Below are 23,544 nucleotides of genomic sequence, written 5' to 3' on the forward strand. Positions count from 1 at the left end.
TGCCTGTCGAAGTGTTCCCAAGTGAGAGTCAGTGCTTGTGGAAGTTTACCCTATTCAGAGTCAGTGCCTGTGGAAGTTTATCCCATTCAGAGTCAGTGCCTGTGGAAGTTTATCCCATTCAGAGTCAGTGCCTGTGGAAGTTTACCCCGGTGAGAGTCAGTGCCTGTGGATGTTTACCCCATTCAGCTTCAGTACCTGTAGATGTTAACCCCATTCAGATTCAGTGCCTGTAGAAGTATACCCCAGTGAGAGTCAGTGCCAGTGGAAATGTACCCCTGTGAGAGTCAGTGCCTGTAGAAGTGTACCCTGGTGAGATTCAGTGGCTGGGGAGCGGCTCTCCATTAGGAGTCACTGCCTATAGAAGTGTATCCCATTCAGAGTCAGTGCATGTGGAAAGGTACACCAGTGAGAGTCAGTGCCTGCTGAAGTGTACCCAAGTGAGAGTCAGTGTCTGTAGAAGTGTACCCAAGTGAGAGTCTGTGCCAATGGAAATGTACCCCAGTGAGAGTCAGTGCCTGTGGAAATGTGCCCCAGTGAGAGTCAGTGCCTGAAGAAGTTTACCCAAGTGAGAGTCAGTGCATGTGGAAGTTTACCCCATTCAGATTCAGTGCCTGTGGAAGTGTACCCCATTCAGAGTCAGTGTCTGTGGAAGTGTACCCCAGTGACAGTCAGTGCCTGTGGAGGTTTACCCCATTCAGAGTCAGTGCCTGTGGAAGTGCACCCAAGTGAGGGTCAGTGCCTGTGGATGTTTACCCCATTCTAAGTCAGTGCCTGTGGAAGCGTACCCCAGTGAGAGTTAGTGCCTGTCGAAGTGTACCCCAGTGAGAGTCTGTGCCTTTGGAAGCTTTCCCCATTCGGAGTCAGTGCCTGTGGAAGTGAACCCCAGTGGGAGTCAGTGCCTGTGCAAGTTTACCCCATTCAGATTCAGTACCTGTAGAAGTTTACCACATTCAGATTCAGTGCCTGTCGAAGTTTACCCCATTCAGAGTCAGTGCCTGTGGAAGTGTAACCCAGTGAGAGTCAGTGCCTTTGGAAGTTTCCCCCAGTGAGAGTCAGTGCCTGTCTAAGTGTTCCCAAGTGAGAGTCTGTGCTTGTGGAAGTTTATCCTATTCAGAGTCAGTGCCTGTGGAAGTGTACCCCAGTGACAGTCAGTGCCTGTGGAAGTTTATCCCATCAGAGTCAGTGCCTGTGGAAGTTTACCCCAGTGAGTGTCAGTGCCTGTGGATGTTTACCCCATTCAGCTTCAGTACCTGTAGATGTTAACCCCATTCAGATTCAGTGCCTGTAGAGGTGTACCCCAGTGAGAGTCAGTGCCAGTGGAAATGTACCCCTGTGAGAGTCAGTGCCTGTAGAAGTGTACCCCAGTGAGATTCAATGGCTGGGGAGCGGCTCTCCATTCGGAGTCACTGCCTATAGAAGTGTATCCCATTCAGAGTCAGTGCATGTGGAAAGGTACACCAGTGAGAGTCAGTGCCTGCAGAAGTGTACCCAAGTGAGAGTCAGTGCCTGTAGAAGTGTACCCAAGTGAGAGTCAGTGCCTGTGGAGGTTTACCCCTTTCAGAGTCAGTGCATGTGTAAATGTACCCCAGTGAGAGTCAGTGCCTGTGGAAGTGCACCCATGTGAGGGTCAATGTCTGTACAAGTGTACCCCATTCAGAGTCAGTGCCTGTGGGAGTGTACCCCAGTTAGAGTCATTGCCACTGGAAGATTTCCCCATTCAGAGTCAGTCCCTGTGGATGTTTACCCCATTCATAGTCAGTGCCTGTGGAAGTTTCCCCCATTCAGATTCAGTGCCTGTGGAAGTGTACCCCAGTGAGAGTCAGTGCCTGTGGAAGTTTACCCCATTCAGAGTCAGTGCCTGTGTAATTGTACCCAAGTGAGCTTCAGTGCCTGTGGAAGTTTACCCGATTCAGATTCAGTACCTGTAGAAGTTTACCCCATTCAGATTCAGAGCCTGTAGAAGTTAACCCCATTCAGAGTCAGTGCCTGTGGAAGTGTACCCCAGTGAGAGTCAGTGCCTTTGGAAGTTTACCCCATTCCGAGTCAGTGCCTGTGTAAGTGTACCCCAGTGAGATTCAGTGCCTGTGTAAGTGTCCCCCAGTGAGAGTCAGTGCCTGTGGAAGTGTACCCCATTCAGGGTCAGTGCCTGTGGAATTTTACCCCTTTCAGAGACAGTGCCTGTGGAAGTGCACCCAAGTGAGGGTCAGTGCCTGTGGATGTTTACCCTATTCTAAGTCAGTGCCTGTGGAAGCGTACCCCAGTGAGAGTTAGTGCCTGTGGAAGTGTACCCCAGTGAGAGTCTGTGCCTTTGGAAGCTTTCCCCATTCGGAGTCAGTGCCTGTGGAAGTGAACCCCAGTGGGAGTCAGTGCCTGTGCAAGTTAACCCCATTCAGATTCAGTACCTGTAGAGGTTTACCACATTCAGATTCAGTGCCTGTCGAAGTTTACCCCATTCAGAGTCAGTGCCTGTGGAAGTGTACCCCAGTGTGAGTCAGTGCCTTTGGAAGTTTCCCCCAGTGAGAGTCAGTGCCTGTCGAAGTGTTCCCAAGTGAGAGTCAGTGCTTGTGGAAGTTTACCCTATTCAGAGTCAGTGCCTGTGGAAGTGTACCCCAGTGACAGTCAGTGCCTGTGGATGTTTATCCCATCAGAGTCAGTGCCTGTGGAAGTTTACCCCAGTGAGAGTCAGTGCCTGTAGATGTTAACCCCATTCAGATTCAGTGCCTGTAGAGGTGTACCCCAGTGAGAGTCAGTGCCAGTGGAAATGTACCCCTGTGAGAGTCAGTACCTGTAGAAGTGTACCCCAGTGAGATTCAATGGCTGGGGAGCTGCTCTCCATTCGGAGTCACTGCCTATAGAAGTGTATCCCATTCAGAGTCAGTGCATGTGGAAAGGTACACCAGTGAGAGTCAGTGCCTGCAGAAGTGTACCCAAGTGAGAGTCAGTGCCTGTAGAAGTGTACCCAAGTGAGAGTCAGTGCCAATGGAAATGTACCCCAGTGAGAGTCAGTGCCTGTGGAAATGTACCCCAGTGAGAGTCAGTGCCTGAAGAAGATTACCCAAGTGAGTGTCAGTGCATGTGGAAGTTTACCGCATTCAGATTCAGTGCCTGTGGAAGTGTACCCCATTCAGAGTCAGTGTCTGTGGAAGTGTACCACAGTGACAGTCAGTGCCTGTGGAAGTTTACCCCATTCAGAGTCAGTGCCTGTGGAAGTGCACCTAAGTGAGGGTCAGTGCCTGTGGAAGTTTACCCCATTCAGAGTCAGTGCCTGTGTAAGTGTACCCCAGTGACAGTCAGTGCCTGTGGAAGTTTACCCCATTCAGATTCAGTGCGTGTGGAAGTGTACCCCATTCAGAGTCAGTGCCTGTGGAAGTTTACCCCATTCAGAGTCAGTGCCTGTGGAGGTGTACCCCAGCGAGAGTCATTGCCTATGGAAGTTTACCCCATTTAGAGCCAGTGCCTGTGGAAGTTTACCCCAGTGAGAGTCAGTGCCTGTGGAAGTTTACCCCATTCAGCTTCAGTCCCTGTAGAAGTTTACACCATTCAGATTCAGTGCCTGTGTAAGTGTACCCAGTGAGAGTCAGTGCCTGTGGAAGTTTACCCCATTCAGATTCAGTACCTGTAGAAGTTTACCCCATTCAGATTCAGAGACTGTAGAAGTTAACCCCATTCAGAGTCTTAGCCTGTGGAAGTGTACCCCAGTGAGAGTCATTGCCTGTGGATGTGCACTCCAGTGAGAGACAGTGCCTGTGGAAGTTTACCCCATTCAGAGTCAGTGCATGTGGAAGTTTACCCCATTCAGATTCAGTACCTGCAGAGGTTTACACCATTCTGATTCAGTGCCTGTAGAAGTTTACCCCATTCAGATTCAGTACCTGTAGAGGTTTACACCATTCAGATTCAGTGCCTGTAGAAGTTTACCCCATTCAGATTCAGTACCTGGAGAGGTTTACACCATTCAGATTCAGTGCCTGTGGAAGTTTACCCCATTCAGATTCAGTACCTGCAGAGGTTTACACCATTCAGATTCAGTGCCTGTAGAAGTTTACACCATTCAGATTCAGTACCTGTAGAAGTTTACCCCATTCAGATTCAGTGCCTGTGGAAATGTACCCCATTCAGATTCAGAGCCAGTAGAAGTTAACCCCATTCAGAGTCAGTGCCTGTGGAAGTTTACCCCATTCAGAGTCAGTGCCTGTGGAAGTGTACCCCAGTGAGAGTCAGTGCCTGTGGAAGTGTACCCCAGTGAGAGTCAGTGCCTGTGGATGTTTAACCCATTCAGAGACAGTGCCTGTGGAAGTGTACCCCATTCAGATTCAGTGCCTGTGGAAGTTTACCCCATTCAGAGTCAGTGCCTGTGGAAGTGTCCCCCAGTGAGCGACAGTGCCTGTGGAAGTGTACCCCAGTGAGAGTCATTGCCTCAGGAAGTGTACCCCAGTGAGAGTCTGCACCTGTGGACGTTTACCCCATTCAGATTCAGTACCTGTAGAAGTTTACAACATTCAGATTCAGTGCCTGTCGATGTTTACTCCATTCAGAGTCAGTGCCTGTGGAAGTGTACCCCAGTGAGAGTCTGTGCCTTTGGAAGTTTTCCCCATTCGGAGTCAGTGCCTGTGGTAGTGTACCCCAGTGAGAGTCAGTGCCTGTGGAAGTTTACCCCATTCAGATTCTGTACTTGTAGAAGTTTACCACATTCAGATTCAGTGCCTGTCGAAGTTTACCCCATTCAGAGTCAGTGCCTGTAGAAGTTTACCCCATTCAGAGTCAGTGCCTGTGGAAGTGTACCCCAGTGAGAGTCAGTGCCTTTGGATGTTTACCGCAGTGAGAGTCAGTGCCTGTTGAAGTGTACCCAAGTGAGAGTCAGTGCCTGTGGAAGTTTACCCCATTCAGAGTCAGTACCTGTGGATGTTTACGCCACTCAGATTCAGTGCCTGTGGAAGTGTACCACAGTGAGAGTCAGTGCCTGTGGAAGTTTACGCCATTCAGATTCAGTGCCTGTGGAAGTGTACCCCAGTGAGAGTCAGTGCCTTTGGAAGTTTCCCCCAGTGAGAGTCAGTGCCTGTCGAAGTGTTCCCAAGTGAGAGTCAGTGCTTGTGGAAGTTTACCCTATTCAGAGTCAGTGCCTGTGGAAGTGTACCCCAGTGACAGTCAGTGCCTGTGGAAGATTATCCCATTCAGAGTCAGTGCCTGTGGAAGTTTACCCCAGTGAGAGTCAGTGCCTGTGGATGTTTACCCCATTCAGCTTCAGTACCTGTAGATGTTAACCCCATTCAGATTCAGTGCCTGCAGAAGTGTACCCCAGTGAGAGTCAGTGCCAGTGGAAATGTACCCCTGTGAGAGTCAGTGCCTGTAGAAGTGCACCCTGGTGAGATTCAGTGGCTGGGGAGCGGCTCTCCATTAGGAGTCACTGCCTATAGAATTGTATCCCATTCAGAGTCAGTGCATGTGGAAAGGTACACCAGTGAGAGTCAGTGCCTGCAGAAGTGTACCCAAGTGAGAGTCAGTGTCTGTAGAAGTGTACCCAAGTGAGAGTCTGTGCCAATGGAAATGTACCCCAGTGAGAGTCAGTGCCTGTGGAAATGTACCCCAGTGAGAGTCAGTGCCTGAAGAAGTTTACCCAAGTGAGAGTCAGTGCATGTGGAAGTTGACCCCATTCAGATTCAGTTCCTGTGGAAGTGTACCCCATTCAGAGTCAGTGTCTGTGGAAGTGTACCCCAGTGACAGTCAGTGCCTGTGGAGGTTTACCCCATTCAGAGTCAGTGCCTGTGGAAGTGCACCCAAGTGAGGGTCAGTGCCTGTGGATGTTTACCCCATTCTAAGTCAGTGCCTGTGGAAGCGTACCCCAGTGAGATATAGTGCCTGTGGAAGTGTACCCCAGTGAGAGTCTGTGCCTTTGGAAGCTTTCCCCATTCGGAGTCAGTGCCTGTGGAAGTGAACCCCAGTGGGAGTCAGTGCCTGTGCAAGTTTACCCCATTCAGATTCAGTACCTGTAGAAGTTTACCACATTCAGATTCAGTGCCTGTCGAAGTTTACCCCATTCAGAGTCAGTGCCTGTGGAAGCGTACCCCAGTGAGAGTCAGTGCCTTTGGAAGTTTCCCCCAGTGAGAGTCAGTGCCTGTCGAAGTGTTCCCAAGTGAGAGTCAGTGCTTGTGGAAGTTTACCCTATTCAGAGTCAGTGCCTGTGGAAGTGTACCCCAGTGACAGTCAGTGCCTGTGGAAGTTTATCCCATTCAGAGTCAGTGCCTGTGGAAGTTTACCCCAGTGAGAGTCAGTGCCTGTGGATGTTTACCCCATTCAGCTTCAGTACCTGTAGATGTTAACCCCATTCAGATTCAGTGCCTGTAGAAGTGTACCCCAGTGAGAGTCAGTGCCAGTGGAAATGTACCTCTGTGAGAGTCAGTGCCTGTAGAAGTGTACCCCAGTGAGATTCAATGGCTGGGGAGCGGCTCTCCATTCGGAGTCAATGCCTATAGAAGTGTATCCCATTCAGAGTCAGTGCATGTGGAAAGGTACACCAGTGAGAGTCAGTGCCTGCAGAAGTGTACCCAAGTGAGAGTCAGTGCCAATGGAAATGTACCCCAGTGAGAGTCAGTGCCTGTGGAAATGTACCCCAGTGAGAGTCAGTGCCTGAAGAAGATTACCCAAGTGAGAGTCAGTGCATGTGGAAGTTTACCGCATTCAGATTCAGTGCCTGTGGAAGTGTACCCCATTCACAGTCAGTGTCTGTGGAAGTGTACCCCAGTGACAGTCAGTGCCTGTGGAGGTTTACCCCATTCAGAGTCAGTGCCTGTGGAAGTGCACCCAAGTGAGGGTCAGTGCCTGTGGAAGTTTACCCCATTCAGAGGCAGTGCCTGTGTAAGTGTACCCCAGTGACAGTCAGTGCCTGTGGAAGTTTACCCCATTCAGATTCAGTGCGTGTGGAAGTGTACCCCTTTCAGAGTTTGTGCGTGTGGAAGTTTACCCCTTTCAGAGTCAGTGCCTGTGGAGGTGTACCCCAGTGAGAGTCATTGCCTTTGGAAGTTTACCCCATTTAGAGCCAGTGCCTGTGGAAGTTTACCCCAGTGAGAGTCAGTGCCTGTGGAAGTTTACCCCATTCAGCTTCAGTCCCTGTAGAAGTTTACCCCATTCAGATTCAGTACCTGCAGAGGTTTACACCATTCAGATTCAGTGCCTGTTGAAGTTTACCCCATTCAAATTCAGTACCTGTAGAAGTTTACCCCATTCAGATTCAGTGCTTGTGGAAATGTACCCCATTCAGATTCAGAGCCAGTAGAAGTTAACCCCATTCAGAGTCAGTGCCTGTGGAAGTTTACCCCATTCAGAGTCAGTGCCTGTGGAAGTGTACCCCAGTGAGAGTCAGTGCCTGTGGATGTTTAACCCATTCAGAGACAGTGCCTGTGGAAGTGTACCCCATTCAGATTCAGTGCCTGTGGAAGTTTACCCCATTCAGAGTCAGTGCCTGTGGAAGTGTCCCCCAGTGAGCGACAGTGCCTGTGGAAGTGTACCCCAGTGAGAGTCATTGCCTCAGGAAGTGTACCCCAGTGAGAGTCTGCGACAGTGGAAGTTTACCCCATTCAGATTCAGTACCTGTAGAAGTTTACAACATTCAGATTCAGTGCCTATCGATGTTTACTCCATTCAGAGTCAGTGCCTGTGGAAGTGTACCCCAGTGAGAGTCTGTGCCTTTGGAAGTTTTCCCCATTCGCAGTCAGTGCCTGTGGAAGTGTACCCCAGTGAGAGTCGGTGCCTGTGGAAGTTTACCCCATTCAGATTCTGTACTTGTAGAAGTTTACCACATTCAGATTCAGTGCCTGTCGAAGTTTACCCCATTCAGAGTCAGTGCCTGTAGAAGTTTACCCCATTCAGAGTCAGTGCCTGTGGAAGTGTACCCCAGTGAGAGTCAGTGCCTTTGGAAGTTTACCGCAGTGAGAGTCAGTGCCTGTCGAAGTGTACCCAAGTGAGAGTCAGTGCCTGTGGAGGTTTACGCCATTCAGATTCAGTGCCTGTGGAAGTGTACCCCAGTGAGAGTCAGTGCCTTTGGAAGTTTCCCCCAGTGAGAGTCAGTGCCTGTGGAAGTGTACCCCAGTGACAGTCAGTGCCTGTGGAAGTTTATCCCATTCAGTGTCAGTGCCTGTGGAAGTTTACCCCAGTGAGAGTCAGTGCCTGAAGAAGATTACCCAAGTGAGAGTCAGTGCATGTGGAAGTTTACCGCATTCAGATTTAGTGCCTGTGGAAGTTTACCCCATTCAGATTCAGTACCTGTAGAGGTTTACACCATTCAGATTCAGTGCCTGTAGAAGTTTACCCCATTCAGATTCAGTACCTGGAGAGGTTTACACCATTCAGATTCAGTGCCTGTAGAAGTTTACCCCATTCAGATTCAGTACCTGTAGAAGTTTACCCCATTCAGATTCAGTGCCTGTGGAAATGTACCCCATTCAGATTCAGAGCCAGTAGAAGGTAACCCCATTCAGAGTCAGTGCCTGTGGAAGTTTACCCCATTCAGAGTCAGTGCCTGTGGAAGTGTACCCCAGTGAGAGTCAGTGCCTGTGGAAGTGTACCCCAGTGAGAGTCAGTGCCTGTGGATGTTTAACCCATTCAGAGACAGTGCCTGTGGAAGTGTACCCCATTCAGATTCAGTGCCTGTGGAAGTTTACCCCATTCAGAGTCAGTGCCTGTGGAAGTGTCCCCCAGTGAGCGACAGTGCCTGTGAAAGTGTACCCCAGTGAGAGTCATTGCCTCAGGAAGTGTACCCCAGTGAGAGTCTGCGCCTGTGGATGTTTACCCCATTCAGATTCAGTACCTGTAGAAGTTTACAACATTCAGATTCAGTGCCTGTCGATGTTTACTCCATTCAGAGTCAGTGCCTGTGGAAGTGTACCCCAGTGAGAGTCTGTGCCTTTGGAAGTTTTCCCCATTCGGAGTCAGTGCCTGTGGTAGTGTACCCCAGTGAGAGTCAGTGCCTGTGGAAGTTTACCCCATTCAGATTCTGTACTTGTAGAAGTTTACCACATTCAGATTCAGTGCCTGTCGAAGTTTACCCCATTCAGAGTCAGTGCCTGTAGAAGTTTACCCCATTCAGAGTCAGTGCCTGTCGAAGTTTACCCCATTCAGAGTCAGTACCTGTGGATGTTTACGTCACTCAGATTCAGTGCCTGTGGAAGTGTACCACAGTGAGAGTCAGTGCCTGTGGAAGTTTACGCCATTCAGATTCAGTGCCTGTGGAAGTGTACCCCAGTGAGAGTCAGTGCCTTTGGAAGTTTCCCCCAGTGAGAATCAGTGCCTGTCGAAGTGTTCCCAAGTGAGAGTCAGTGCTTGTGGAAGTTTACCCTATTCAGAGTCAGTGCCTGTGGAAGTGTACCCCAGTGACAGTCAGTGCCTGTGGAAGTTTATCCCATTCAGAGTCAGTGCCAGTGGAAGTTTACCCCATTCAGATTCAGTGCCTGCAGAAGTGTACCCCAGTGAGAGTCAGTGCCAGTGGAAATGTACCCCTGTGAGAGTCAGTGCCTGTAGAAGTGCACGCTGGTGAGATTCAGTGGCTGGGGAGCGGCTCTCCGTTAGGAGTCACTGCCTATAGAAGTGTATCCCATTCAGAGTCAGTGCATGTGGAAAGGTACACCAGTGAGAGTCAGTGCCTGCAGAAGTGTACCCAAGTGAGAGTCAGTGTCTGTAGAAGTGTACCCAAGTGAGAGTCTGTGCCAATGGAAATGTACCCCAGTGAGAGTCAGTGCCTGTGGAAATGTACCCCAGTGAGAGTCAGTGCCTGAAGAAGTTTACCCAAGTGAGAGTCAGTGCATGTGGAAGTGCACCCAAGTGAGGGTCAGTGCCTGTGGATGTTTACCCCATTCTAAGTCAGTGCCTGTGGAAGCGTACCCCAGTGAGAGTTAGTGCCTGTGGAAGTGTACCCCAGTGAGAGTCTGTGCCTTTGGAAGCTTTCCCCATTCGGAGTCAGTGCCTGTGGAAGTGAACCCCAGTGGGAGTCAGTGCCTGTGCAAGTTTACCCCATTCAGATTCAGTACCTGTAGAAGTTTACCACATTCAGATTCAGTGCCTGTCGAAGTTTACCCCATTCAGAGTCAGTGCCTGTGGAAGTGTACCCCAGTGAGAGTCAGTGCCTTTGGAAGTTTCCCCCAGTGAGAGTCAGTGCCTGTCGAAGTGTTCCCAAGTGAGAGTCAGTGCTTGTGGAAGTTTACCCTATTCAGAGACAGTGCCTGTGGAAGTGTACCCCCGTGACAGTCAGTGCCTGTGGAAGTTTATCCCATTCAGAGTCAGTGCCTGTGGAAGTTTACCCCATTCAGATTCAGTGCCTGTGGAAGTTTACCCCATTCAGCTTCAGTACCTGTAGATGTTAACCCCATTCAGATTCAGTGCCTGTAGAAGTGTACCCCAGTGAGAATAAGTGCCAGTGGAAATGTACCCCTGTGAGAGTCAGTGCCTGTAGAAGTGTACCCCAGTGAGATTCAATGGCTGGGGAGTGGCTCTCCATTCGGAGTCAATGCCTATAGAAGTGTATCCCATTCAGAGTCAGTGCATGTGGAAAGGTACAACAGTGAGAGTCAGTGCCTGCAGAAGTGTACCCAAGTGAGAGTCAGTGCCTGTAGAAGTGTACCCAAGTGAGAGTCAGTGCCAATGGAAATGTACCCCAGTGAGAGTCAGTGCCTGTGGAAATGTACCCCAGTGAGAGTCAGTGCCTGAAGAAGATTACCCAAGTGAGAGTCTGTGCATGTGGAAGTTTACCGCATTCAGATTCAGTGCCTGTGGAAGTGTACCCCATTCAGAGTCAGTGTCTGTGGAAGTGTACCCCAGTGACAGTCAGTGCCTGTGGAGGTTTACCCCATTCAGAGTCAGTGCCTGTGGAAGTGCACCCAAGTGAGGGTCAGTGCCTGTGGAAGTTTACCCCATTCAGAGGCAGTGCCTGTGTAAGTGTACCCCAGTGACAGTCAGTGCCTGTGGAAGTTTACCCCATTCAGATTCAGTGCGTGTGGAAGTGTACCCCATTCAGAGTCTGTGCGTGTGGAAGTTTACCCCTTTCAGAGTCAGTGCCTGTGGAGGTGTACCCCAGTGAGAGTCATTGCCTTTGGAAGTTTACCCCATTTAGAGCCAGTGCCTGTGGAAGTCTACCCCAGTGAGAGTCAGTGCCTGTGGAAGTTTACCCCATTCAGCTTCAGTCCCTGTAGAAGTTTACCCCATTCAGATTCAGTACCTGCAGAGGTTTACACCATTCAGATTCAGTGCCTGTTGAAGTTTACCCCATTCAAATTCAGTACCTGTAGAAGTTTACCCCATTCAGATTCAGTGCCTGTGGAAATGTACCCCATTCAGATTCAGAGCCAGTAGAAGTTAACCCCATTCAGAGTCAGTGCCTGTGGAAGTTTACCCCATTCAGAGTCAGTGCCTGTGGAAGTGTACCCCTGTGAGAGTCAGTGCCTGTGGAAGTGTACCCCAGTGAGAGTCAGTGCCTGTGGATGTTTAACCCATTCAGAGACAGTGCCTGTGGAAGTGTACCCCATTCAGATTCAGTGCCTGTGGAAGTTTACCCCATTCAGAGTCAGTGCCTGTGGAAGTGTCCCCCAGTGAGCGACAGTGCCTGTGGAACTGTACCCCAGTGAGAGTCATTGCCTCAGGAAGGGTACCCCAGTGAGAGTCTGCGACTGTGGAAGTTTACCCCATTCAGATTCAGTACCTGTAGAAGTTTACAACATTCAGATTCAGTGCCTATCGATGTTTACTCCATTCAGAGTCAGTGCCTGTGGAAGTGTACCCCAGTGAGAGTCTGTGCCTTTGGAAATTTTCCCCATTCGGAGTCAGTGCCTGTGGAAGTGTACCCCAGTGAGAGTCGGTGCCTGTGGAAGTTTACCCCATTCAGATTCTGTACTTGTAGAAGTTTACCACATTCAGATTCAGTGCCTGTCGAAGTTTACCCCATTCAGAGTCAGTGCCTGTAGAAGTTTATCCCATTCAGAGTCAGTGCCTGTGGAAGTGTACCCCAGTGAGAGTCAGTGCCTTTGGAACTTTACCGCAGTGAGAGTCAGTGCCTGTCGAAGTGTACCCAAGTGAGAGTCAGTGCCTGTGGAAGTTTACCCCATTCAGAGTCAGTGCCTGTGGAAGTGTACCCCAGTGACACTCAATGCCTGTGGAAGTTTACCCCATTCAGCGTCAGTACCTGTGGATGTTTACGCCATTCAGATTCAGTGCCTGTGGAAGTGTACCACAGTGAGAGTCAGCGCCTGTGGAAGTTTACGCCATTCAGATTCAGTGCCTGTGGAAGTGTACCCCAGTGAGAGTCAGTACCTGTGGATGTTTACGCCATTCAGATTCAGTGCCTGTGGAAGTGTACCCCAGTGAGAGTCAGTGCCTGTGGAAGTTTGCCCCATTCAGAGTCAGTGCCTGTGGAAGTGCCCCCCAGTGAGAGTCAGGGCCTGTGGAAATTGACCCCTTTCAGAATCAGTGCCTGTGGAAGTGTCCCCCAGTGTGAGTCAGTGCCTGTGGAAGTTTACCCCATGCAGATTCAGTACCTGTAGGAGTTTACCCCATTCAGATTCAGTGTCTGCGGAAGATTACCCGTTTCAGAGTCACTGCCTGTGGAAGTTTACCCCATTCAGTGTCAGTACCTGTGGAAGTGTACCCAAGTGAGAGTCAGTGCCTGTGGAAGTTTACCCCAGTGAGAGTCAGTGCCTGTGGAAGTTTAACCCATTCAGAGTCAGTGCCTGTGGAAGTTTACCCCAGTGAGAGTCAGTGCCTGTGGAAGTTTAACCCATTCAGAGTCAGTGCCTGTGGAAGTGTACCCCAGTGAGAGTCATTGCCTGTGGATGTGCACTCCAGTGAGAGTCAGTGCCTGTGGAAGTTTACCCCATTCAGATTCTGTACTTGTAGAAGTTTACCACATTCAGATTCAGTGCCTTTCGAAGTTTACCTCATTCAGAGTCAGTGCCTGTAGAAGTTTACCCCATTCAGAGTCAGTGCCTGTGGAAGTGTACCCCAGTGAGAGTCAGTGCCTTTGGAAGTTTACCCCAGTGAGAGTCAGTGCCTGTCGATGTGTACCCAAGTGAGAGTCAGTGCCTGTGGAAGATTACCCCATTCAGAGTCAGTGCCTGTGGAAGTGTACCCCAGTGACACTCAATTCCTGTGGAAGTTTATCCCATTCAGAGTCAGTGCCTGTGGAAGTGTCCCCCAGTGTGAGTCAGTGCCTGTGGATGTTTACCCCATTCAGCTTCAGTACCTGTAGATGTTAACCCCATTCAGATTCAGTGCCTGTAGAAGTGTACCCCAGTGAGAGTCAGTGCCTGTGGAAATGTACCCCTGTGAGAGTCAGTGCCTGTAGAAGTGTACCCTGGTGAGATTCAGTGGCTGGGGAGCGGCTCTCCATTAGGAGTCACTGCCTATAGAAGTGTATCCCATTCAGAGTCAGTGCATGTGGAAAGGTACACCAGTGAGAGTCAGTGCCTGCAGAAGTGTACCCAAGTGAGAGTCAGTGTCTGTAGAAGTGTACCCAAGTGAGAGTCTGTGCCAATGGAAATGTACCCCAGTGAGAGTCAGTGCCTGTGGAAATGTACCCCAGTGAGAGTCAGTGCCTGAAGAAGTTTACCCAAGTGAGAGTCAGTGCCTGTGGAAGTGTACCCCATTCAGAGTCAGTGTCTGTGGAAGTTTACCCCAGTGAAAGTCAGTGCCTGTGGAGGTTTACCCCATTCAGAGTCAGTGCCTGTGGAAGTGCACCCAAGTGAGGGTCAGTGCCTGTGGATGTTTACCCCATTCTAAGTCAGTGCCTGTGGAAGCGTACCCCAGTTTGAGTTAGTGCCTGTGGAAGTGTACCCCAGTGAGAGTCTGTGCCTTTGGAAGCTTTCCCCATTCGGAGTCAGTGCCTGTGGAAGTGAACCCCAGTGGGAGTCAGTGCCTGTGCAGGTTTACCCCATTCAGATTCAGTACCTGTAGAAGTTTACCACATTCAGATTCAGTGCCTGTCGAGGTTTACCCCATTCAGAGTCAGTGCCTGTGGAAGTGTACCCCAGTGAGAGTCAGTGCCTTTGGAAGTTTCCCCCAGTGAGAGTCAGTGCCTGTCGAAGTGTACCCCATTCAGAATCAGTGTCTGTGGAAGTGTACCCCAGTGACAGTCAGTGCCTGTGGAGGTTTACGCCATTCAGTGTCAGTGCCTGTGGAAGTGCACCCAAGTGAGGGTCAGTGCCTGTGGATGTTTACCCCATTCTAAGTCAGTGCCTGTGGAAGCGTACCCCAGTGAGAGTTAGTGCCTGTGGAAGTGTACCCCTGTGAGAGTCTGTGCCTTTGGAAGCTTTCCCCATTCGGAGTCAGTGCCTGTGGAAGTTTAACCCATTCAGAGTCAGTGCCTGTGGAAGTGTACCCCAGTGAGAGTCAGTGCCTGTGGAAGTTTACCCCATTCAGATTCAGAAACTGTAGACGTTTTCCCCATTCATATTCAGTGCCTGGAGAAGTTTACCCCATTCAGAGTCAGTGCCTATGGAAGTGTACCCCAGTGACAGTCATTGCCTGTGGAAGTGTACCCCAGTGAGATTCAGTGGCTGGGGAGCGGCTCTCCATTAGGAGTCACTGCCTATCGAAGTGTACCCCACTCAGAGTCAGTGCATGTGGAAATGTACCCCAGTGAGAGTCAGTGCCTGTGGAAATGTACCCGAGTGAGAGTCAGGGCCTGCAGAAGTGTACCCGAGTGAGAGTCAGGGCCTGCAGAAGTGTACCCAAGTGAATGTCAGTGCATGTGGTAATGTACCCCAGTGAGAGTCAGTGCCTGTGGAAATGTACCCCAGTGAGAGTCAGTGCCTGTAGAAGTGTACCCAAGTGAGAGATAGTCCCTGTAGAAGTGTACCCAATTGAGAATCTGTGCCTGTGGAAATGTACACCAGTGAGAGTCAGTCACTGTGTAATTGCACCCCAGTGAGAGTCAGTGCCTGTGGAAGTTTATCCCATTCAGAGTCAGTGCCTTTGGAAGTGTCCCCCAGTGTGAGTCAGTGCCTGTGGAAGTTTACCCCATTCAGATTCAGTGCCTGCAGAAGTTTACCCCATTCAGAGTCAGTACCAGTGGAAGTGTACCCCAGTGAGCGTCCGTGCCTGTATAAGTGTACCCAAGTGAGAGTCAGTGCCTGTCGAAGTGTACCCCAGTTCGAGTCAGTGCCTAGGGAACGGTACCCATGTGACAGTTAGAGCCTGTGGGACTGCACCCCAGTGCGAGTCAGTGTGGGTTGAATTGTAACCCAGAGAGAGTCAGTGCCGATAGAAGTGTACCCCAGTGAGATTCTGTACCTGTGGAAGTGTACCCCAGTGAGATTCAGTCCCTGTAGAAGTGTACCCCTGTGAGAGTCAGTCCCTGTTGAACTGGACCCGAGAGAGTGTCAGTGCCTGTGGAAGTTTACCCCATTCAGAGTCAGTGCCTGTGGAAGAGAACTCCAGTGAGATTCAGTGCCTGTGGAAGTTTACCCCATTCAGAGTCAGTGCCTGTGTAAATGTACCCCAGTGAGAGTCAGTGCCTGTGGAAGTGTACCCCACTGAGAGTCATTGCCTGTGGAACTGTAACCAATTCAGAGTCAGTGCCTGTGGAAGTTTACCCATTCAGATTAGGTACCTGTAGAAGATTACCCCATTCAGATTCAGTGCGTGTGGAAGTGTACCCCATTCAGAGTCAGTGCCTGTGGACGTTTACCCCATTCAGTGTCAGTGCCTGTGGAAGTGCACCCCAGTGAGAGTCATTGCCTGTGGAAATTTACCCCATTTAGAGTCAGTGCCTGTGGAAGTTTACCCCAGTGAGAGTCATTGCCTGTGGAAGTTTACCCCATTCAGCTTCAGTCCCTGTCGAAGTTTACACCATTCAGATTCAGTGCCTGTAGAAGTGTACCCAGTGAGAGTCAGTGCCAATGGAAATGTACCCCTGTGAGAGTCAGTGCCTGTAGAAGTGTACCCAGTGAGAGTCAGTGCCAATGGAAATGTACCCCTGTGAGAGTCAGAGGCTGCAGAAGTATACCCAAGTGAGAGTCAATGCCTGCAGAAGTGTTGCCAAGTGAGTGTCAGTGCCTGTGGAAATGTACCCCAGTGAGAGTCAGTGCCTGTAGAAGTGTACCCAAGTGAGAGTCAGTGCCTGTGGAAGTTTACCCCATTCAGATTCAGTGCCTGTGGATGTGTCCCCCAGTGAGAGTCAGTGCATGTGGAAGTTTACCCCATTCAGATTCAGTACCTGTAGAAGTATACCCCATTCAGATGCAGTGCCAGTAGAAGTTTACCCCATTCAGAGTCAGTGCCTGTGGAAGTTTACCCCATACAGAGTCAGTGCCTGTGGAAGTGTACCCCAGTGAGAGTCAGTGCCTGTGGAAGTTTACCCCATTCAGATTCAGAAACTGCAGACGTTTTCCCCATTCATATTCAGTGCCTGGAGAAGTTTACCCCATTCAGAGTCAGTGCCTGTGGAAGTGTACCCCAGTGACAGTCATTGCCTGTGGAAGTGTACCCCAGTGAGATTCAGTGGCTGGGGAGCGGCTCTCCATTAGGAGTCTCTGCCTATAGAAGTGTACCCCACTCAGAGTCAGTGCATGTGGAAATGTACCCCAGTGAGAGTCAGTGCCTGTGGAAATGTACCTGAGTGAGAGTCAGGGCCTGCAGAAGTGTACCCGAGTGAGAGTCAGGTCCTGCAGAAGTGTACCCAATTGAGAGTCAGTGCATGTGGTAATGTACCCCAGTGAGAGTCAGTGCCTGTGGAAATGTACCCCAGTGAGAGTCAGTGCCTGTAGAAGTGTACCCAAGTGAGAGACAGTCCCTGTGGAAGTTTACCCCATTCAGCTTCAGTCCCTGTAGAAGTTTACCCCATTCAGATTCAGTACCTGCAGAGGTTTACACCATTCAGATTCAGTGCCTGTTGAAGTTTACCCCATTCAAATTCAGTACCTGTAGAAGTTTACCCCATTCAGATTCAGTGCTTGTGGAAATGTACCCCATTCAGATTCAGAGCCAGTAGAAGTTAACCCCATTCAGAGTCAGTGCCTGTGGAAGTTTACCCCATTCAGAGTCAGTGCCTGTGGAAGTGTACCCCAGTGAGAGTCAGTGCCTGTGGATGTTTAACCCATTCAGAGACAGTGCCTGTGGAAGTGTACCCCATTCAGATTCAGTGCCTGTGGAAGTTTACCCCATTCAGAGTCAGTGCCTGTGGAAGTGTCCCCCAGTGAGCGACAGTGCCTGTGGAAGTGTACCCCAGTGAGAGTCATTGCCTCAGGAAGTGTACCCCAGTGAGAGTCTGCGACAGTGGAAGTTTACCCCATTCAGATTCAGTACCTGTAGAAGTTTACAACATTCAGATTCAGTGCCTATCGATGTTTACTCCATTCAGAGTCAGTGCCTGTGGAAGTGTACCCCAGTGAGAGTCTGTGCCTTTGGAAGTTTTCCCCATTCGCAGTCAGTGCCTGTGGAAGTGTACCCCAGTGAGAGTCGGTGCCTGTGGAAGTTTACCCCATTCAGATTCTGTACTTGTAGAAGTTTACCACATTCAGATTCAGTGCCTGTCGAAGTTTACCCCATTCAGAGTCAGTGCCTGTAGAAGTTTACCCCATTCAGAGTCAGTGCCTGTGGAAGTGTACCCCAGTGAGAGTCAGTGCCTTTGGAAGTTTACCGCAGTGAGAGTCAGTGCCTGTCGAAGTGTACCCAAGTGAGAGTCAGTGCCTGTGGAGGTTTACGCCATTCAGATTCAGTGCCTGTGGAAGTGTACCCCAGTGAGAGTCAGTGCCTTTGGAAGTTTCCCCCAGTGAGAGTCAGTGCCTGTGGAAGTGTACCCCAGTGACAGTCAGTGCCTGTGGAAGTTTATCCCATTCAGTGTCAGTGCCTGTGGAAGTTTACCCCAGTGAGAGTCAGTGCCTGTGGATGTTTACCCCATTCAGCTTCAGTACCTGTCGATGTTAACCCCATTCAGATTCAGTGCCTGCAGAAGTGTACCCCAGTGAGAATCAGTGCCAGTGGAAATGTACCCCTGTGAGAGTCAGTGCCTGTAGAAGTGCACCCTGGTGAGATTCAGTGGCTGGGGAGCGGCTCTCCATTAGGAGTCACTGCCTATAGAAGTGTATCCCATTCAGAGTCAGTGCATGTGGAAAGGTACACCAGTGAGAGTCAGTGCCTGCAGAAGTGTACCCGAGTGAGAGTCAGTGTCTGTAGAAGTGTACCCAAGTGAGAGTCTGTGCCAATGGAAATGTACCCCAGTGAGAGTCAGTGCCTGTGTAAATGTACCCCAGTGAGAGTCAGTGCCTGAAGAAGTTTACCCAAGTGAGAGTCAGTGCATGTGGAAGTTTACCCCATTCAGATTCAGTGCCTGTGGAAGTGTACCCCATTCAGAGTCAGTGTCTGTGGAAGTGTACCCCAGTGACAGTCAGTGCCTGTGGAGGTTTACCCCATTCAGAGTTAGTGCCTGTGGAAGTGCACCCAAGTGAGGGTCAGTGCCTGTGGATGTTTACCCCATTCTAAGTCAGTGCCTGTGGAAGCGTACCCCAGTGACAGTTAGTGCCTGTGGAAATGTACCCCAGTGAGAGTCTGTGCCTTTGGAAGCTTTCCCCATTCGGAGTCAGTGCCTGTGGAAGTGAACCCCAGTGGGAGTCAGTGCCTGTGCAAGTTTACCCCATTCAGATTCAGTACCTGTAGAAGTTTACCACATTCAGATTCAGTGCCTGTCGAAGTTTACCCCATTCAGAGTCAGTGCCTGTGGAAGCGTGCCCCAGTGAGAGTCAGTGCCTTTGGAAGTTTCCCCCAGTGAGAGTCAGTGCCTGTCGAAGTGTTCCCAAGTGAGAGTCAGTGCTTGTGGAAGTTTACCCTATTCAGAGTCAGTGCCTGTGGAAGTGTACCCCAGTGACAGTCAGTGCCTGTGGAAGTTTATCCCATTCAGAGTCAGTGCCTGTGGAAGTTTACCCCAGTGAGAGTCAGTGCCTGTGGATGTTTACCCCATTCAGCTTCAGTACCTGGAGATGCTAACCCCATTCAGATTCAGTGCCTGTAGAAGTGTACCCCAGTGAGAGTCAGTGCCAGTGGAAATGTACCCCTGTGAGAGTCAGTGCCTGTAGAAGTGTACCCCAGTGAGATTCAATGGCTGGGGAGCGGCTCTCCATTCGGAGTCAATGCCTATAGAAGTGTATCCCATTCAGAGTCAGTGCATGTGGAAAGGTACACCAGTGAGAGTCAGTGCCTGCAGAAGTGTACCCAAGTGAGAGTCAGTGCCTGTAGAAGTGTACCCAAGTGAGAGTCAGTGCCAATGGAAATGTACCCCAGTGAGAGTCAGTGCCTGTGGAAATGTACCCCAGTGAGAGTCAGTGCCTGAAGAAGATTACCCAAGTGAGAGTCAGTGCATGTGGAAGTTTACCGCATTCAGATTTAGTGCCTGTGGAAGTTTACCCCATTCAGATTCAGTACCTGTAGAGGTTTACACCATTCAGATTCAGTGCCTGTAGAAGTTTACCCCATTCAGATTCAGTACCTGGAGAGGTTTACACCATTCAGATTCAGTGCCTGTAGAAGTTTACCCCATTCAGATTCAGTACCTGTAGAAGTTTACCCCATTCAGATTCAGTGCCTGTGGAAATGTACCCCATTCAGATTCAGAGCCAGTAGAAGGTAACCCCATTCAGAGTCAGTGCCTGTGGAAGTTTACCCCATTCAGAGTCAGTGCCTGTGGAAGTGTACCCCAGTGAGAGTCAGTGCCTGTGGAAGTGTACCCCAGTGAGAGTCAGTGCCTGTGGATGTTTAACCCATTCAGAGACAGTGCCTGTGGAAGTGTACCCCATTCAGATTCAGTGCCTGTGGAAGTTTACCCCATTCAGAGTCAGTGCCTGTGGAAGTGTCCCCCAGTGAGCGACAGTGCCTGTGAAAGTGTACCCCAGTGAGAGTCATTGCCTCAGGAAGTGTACCCCAGTGAGAGTCTGCGCCTGTGGATGTTTATCCCATTCAGATTCAGTACCTGTAGAAGTTTACAACATTCAGATTCAGTGCCTGTCGATGTTTACTCCATTCAGAGTCAGTGCCTGTGGAAGTGTACCCCAGTGAGAGTCTGTGCCTTTGGAAGTTTTCCCCATTCGGAGTCAGTGCCTGTGGTAGTGTACCCCAGTGAGAGTCAGTGCCTGTGGAAGTTTACCCCATTCAGATTCTGTACTTGTAGAAGTTTACCACATTCAGATTCAGTGCCTGTCGAAGTTTACCCCATTCAGAGTCAGTGCCTGTAGAAGTTTACCCCATTCAGAGTCAGTGCCTGTCGAAGTTTACCCCATTCAGAGTCAGTACCTGTGGATGTTTACGTCACTCAGATTCAGTGCCTGTGGAAGTGTACCCCAGTGAGAGTCAGTGCCTTTGGAAGTTTCCCCCAGTGAGAATCAGTGCCTGTCGAAGTGTTCCCAAGTGAGAGTCAGTGCTTGTGGAAGTTTACCCTATTCAGAGTCAGTGCCTGTGGAAGTGTACCCCAGTGACAGTCAGTGCCTGTGGAAGTTTATCCCATTCAGAGTCAGTGCCTGTGGAAGTTTACCCCATTCAGATTCAGTGCCTGCAGAAGTGTACCCCAGTGAGAGTCAGTGCCAGTGGAAATGTACCCCTGTGAGAGTCAGTGCCTGTAGAAGTGCACGCTGGTGAGATTCAGTGGCTGGGGAGCGGCTCTCCGTTAGGAGTCACTGCCTATAGAAGTGTATCCCATTCAGAGTCAGTGCATGTGGAAAGGTACACCAGTGAGAGTCAGTGCCTGCAGAAGTGTACCCAAGTGAGAGTCAGTGTCTGTAGAAGTGTACCCAAGTGAGAGTCTGTGCCAATGGAAATGTACCCCAGTGAGAGTCAGTGCCTGTGGAAATGTACCCCAGTGAGAGTCAGTGCCTGAAGAAGTTTACCCAAGTGAGAGTCAGTGCATGTGGAAGTGCACCCAAGTGAGGGTCAGTGCCTGTGGATGTTTACCCCATTCTAAGTCAGTGCCTGTGGAAGCGTACCCCAGTGAGAGTTAGTGCCTGTGGAAGTGTACCCCAGTGAGAGTCTGTGCCTTTGGAAGCTTTCCCCATTCGGAGTCAGTGCCTGTGGAAGTGAACCCCAGTGGGAGTCAGTGCCTGTGCAAGTTTACCCCATTCAGATTCAGTACCTGTAGAAGTTTACCACATTCAGATTCAGTGCCTGTCGAAGTTTACCCCATTCAGAGTCAGTGCCTGTGGAAGCGTACCCCAGTGAGAGTCAGTGCCTTTGGAAGTTTCCCCCAGTGAGAGTCAGTGCCTGTCGAAGTGTTCCCAAGTGAGAGTCAGTGCTTGTGGAAGTTTACCCTATTCAGAGACAGTGCCTGTGGAAGTGTACCCCCGTGACAGTCAGTGCCTGTGGAAGTTTATCCCATTCAGAGTCAGTGCCTGTGGAAGTTTACCCCATTCAGATTCAGTGCCTGTGGAAGTTTACCCCATTCAGCTTCAGTACCTGTAGATGTTAACCCCATTCAGATTCAGTGCCTGTAGAAGTGTACCCCAGTGAGAATAAGTGCCAGTGGAAATGTACCCCTGTGAGAGTCAGTGCCTGTAGAAGTGTACCCCAGTGAGATTCAATGGCTGGGGAGTGGCTCTCCATTCGGAGTCAATGCCTATAGAAGTGTATCCCATTCAGAGTCAGTGCATGTGGAAAGGTACAACAGTGAGAGTCAGTGCCTGCAGAAGTGTACCCAAGTGAGAGTCAGTGCCTGTAGAAGTGTACCCAAGTGAGAGTCAGTGCCAATGGAAATGTACCCCAGTGAGAGTCAGTGCCTGTGGAAATGTACCCCAGTGAGAGTCAGTGCCTGAAGAAGATTACCCAAGTGAGAGTCAGTGCATGTGGAAGTTTACCGCATTCAGATTCAGTGCCTGTGGAAGTGTACCCCATTCAGAGTCAGTGTCTGTGGAAGTGTACCCCAGTGACAGTCAGTGCCTGTGGAGGTTTACCCCATTCAGAGTCAGTGCCTGTGGAAGTGCACCCAAGTGAGGGTCAGTGCCTGTGGAAGTTTACCCCATTCAGAGGCAGTGCCTGTGTAAGTGTACCCCAGTGACAGTCAGTGCCTGTGGAAGTTTACCCCATTCAGATTCAGTGCGTGTGGAAGTGTACCCCATTCAGAGTCTGTGCGTGTGGAAGTTTACCCCTTTCAGAGTCAGTGCCTGTGGAGGTGTACCCCAGTGAGAGTCATTGCCTTTGGAAGTTTACCCCATTTAGAGCCAGTGCCTGTGGAAGTCTACCCCAGTGAGAGTCAGTGCCTGTGGAAGTTTACCCCATTCAGCTTCAGTCCCTGTAGAAGTTTACCCCATTCAGATTCAGTACCTGCAGAGGTTTACACCATTCAGATTCAGTGCCTGTTGAAGTTTACCCCATTCAAATTCAGTACCTGTAGAAGTTTACCCCATTCAGATTCAGTGCCTGTGGAAATGTACCCCATTCAGATTCAGAGCCAGTAGAAGTTAACCCCATTCAGAGTCAGTGCCTGTGGAAGTTTACCCCATTCAGAGTCAGTGCCTGTGGAAGTGTACCCCTGTGAGAGTCAGTGCCTGTGGAAGTGTACCCCAGTGAGAGTCAGTGCCTGTGGATGTTTAACCCATTGAGAGACAGTGCCTGTGGAAGTGTACCCCATTCAGATTCAGTGCCTGTGGAAGTTTACCCCATTCAGAGTCAGTGCCTGTGGAAGTGTCCCCCAGTGAGCGACAGTGCCTGTGGAACTGTACCCCAGTGAGAGTCATTGCCTCAGGAAGGGTACCCCAGTGAGAGTCTGCGACTGTGGAAGTTTACCCCATTCAGATTCAGTACCTGTAGAAGTTTACAACATTCAGATTCAGTGCCTATCGATGTTTACTCCATTCAGAGTCAGTGCCTGTGGAAGTGTACCCCAGTGAGAGTCTGTGCCTTTGGAAATTTTCCCCATTCGGAGTCAGTGCCTGTGGAAGTGTACCCCAGTGAGAGTCGGTGCCTGTGGAAGTTTACCCCATTCAGATTCTGTACTTGTAGAAGTTTACCACATTCAGATTCAGTGCCTGTCGAAATTTACCCCATTCAGAGTCAGTGCCTGTAGAAGTTTATCCCATTCAGAGTCAGTGCCTGTGGAAGTGTACCCCAGTGAGAGTCAGTGCCTTTGGAACTTTACCGCAGTGAGAGTCAGTGCCTGTCGAAGTGTACCCAAGTGAGAGTCAGTGCCTGTGGAAGTTTACCCCATTCAGAGTCAGTGCCTGTGGAAGTGTACCCCAGTGACACTCAATGCCTGTGGAAGTTTACCCCATTCAGCGTCAGTACCTGTGGATGTTTACGCCATTCAGATTCAGTGCCTGTGGAAGTGTACCACAGTGAGAGTCAGCGCCTGTGGAAGTTTACGCCATTCAGATTCAGTGCCTGTGGAAGTGTACCCCAGTGAGAGTCAGTACCTGTGGATGTTTACGCCATTCAGATTCAGTGCCTGTGGAAGTGTACCCCAGTGAGAGTCAGTGCCTGTGGAAGTTTGCCCCATTCAGAGTCAGTGCCTGTGGAAGTGCCCCCCAGTGAGAGTCAGGGCCTGTGGAAATTGACCCCTTTCAGAATCAGTGCCTGTGGAAGTGTCCCCCAGTGTGAGTC

The sequence above is a fragment of the Heterodontus francisci genome, chromosome 23 (assembly GCF_036365525.1).
Source record: "Heterodontus francisci isolate sHetFra1 chromosome 23, sHetFra1.hap1, whole genome shotgun sequence".
In the NCBI taxonomy this organism is placed as follows: domain Eukaryota; kingdom Metazoa; phylum Chordata; class Chondrichthyes; order Heterodontiformes; family Heterodontidae; genus Heterodontus; species Heterodontus francisci.